Genomic DNA, 1252 nt, shown 5'->3' with positions numbered 1-1252 from the left:
TTTAATCGGCTGTCAAATTATAAAACGTGATAATGATCTAGATTTTTATTTTTATTTTTTTAATAATAAAGGTTTAAAATGCAAGTGCAACTGGAGTGGACAGGGTTTATTTACAAGCCCGCTCGGTTCAATTACCACGGCTGGTTGAAGAAAGCCTGCAAACACACGTCGGGGTCGTTTGGAAGCAGAAGAGCGTTTATTTTCCCTTCACAGGTGCCGAGAGCTGTGCTGTTAACGGCCACACCTGCGTTGAATAAACCAGAAGGGAAACATCTCCTCAGACCTACCAAAGAACCCTGTATGATAGCATGTACAATAGTGCTGTATATACCATTTATGTATATTATTTATATATATATATGTACCTTAAATATATGTATTAGATTAGATTAAAATGTATTGTCATCACACAGCAGCTAGTACAGTACAACGAAAAGAGGTTAGGCATCCAACCAGAGTGCAAATGTAAACTGTGAAAGTGCAATAGTGATATACAATGTACAGGTGATTAAACTGGATATAAAAAATATATATATATAAATTAGTACTACTGAGTAATAGATGTATGTACAGAGTTGTAGTATTTTTTCTTTTAGATATAGATAGATGTACATTTACTTGAGCACTTTCAGAAGACAGAGGATTCATCCGTGTGTGTGTACAGAGTTGTAGTATTAAAAAGACACATATCATATACAGTATATATATATATATATATATATATATATATATATATATATATATATATATATATATATATATATATATATATACGGTAAGAATACATGTATGTATATACGGTATATACAACATTATTGTACATGCTATCATGTAGAATTGTATGGGTTATATGCAGGTGTATAAATAGGTATATAGAAGGATTATATGCAGGTATATTAGAACGGTCTGAATATACCTGCATAATAATCCTTTTTACATACCTACATTATACTATATATCTGTATATATCTCTACCTACTCTTACTAGTTATCCCGCTGGCCAATATGACCTTACCATAAGCATAATGTATCTATACCTGTATCACTGTACATAATAATACTGTAACACTGTAAATACAGTGCATTATTACTCTACTATATTATTATTATTACTATATTAATATTGCACTTTACTATTACATTTGCACTCTGGTTGGATGCCAAACCTCTTCCCGTTGTACTGTACTTGTGCTGTATGATGACAATACATGTGAATCTAATCTAAAGGAGGGTTTACAGGAAGTGCCTTTCT

This window comes from Notolepis coatsorum (assembly GCF_963971535.1).
Source record: "Notolepis coatsorum genome assembly, contig: SCAFFOLD_1746, whole genome shotgun sequence".
In the NCBI taxonomy this organism is placed as follows: Eukaryota; Metazoa; Chordata; class Actinopteri; order Aulopiformes; family Paralepididae; genus Notolepis; species Notolepis coatsorum.
This window is presented reverse-complemented; position numbering follows the sequence as displayed.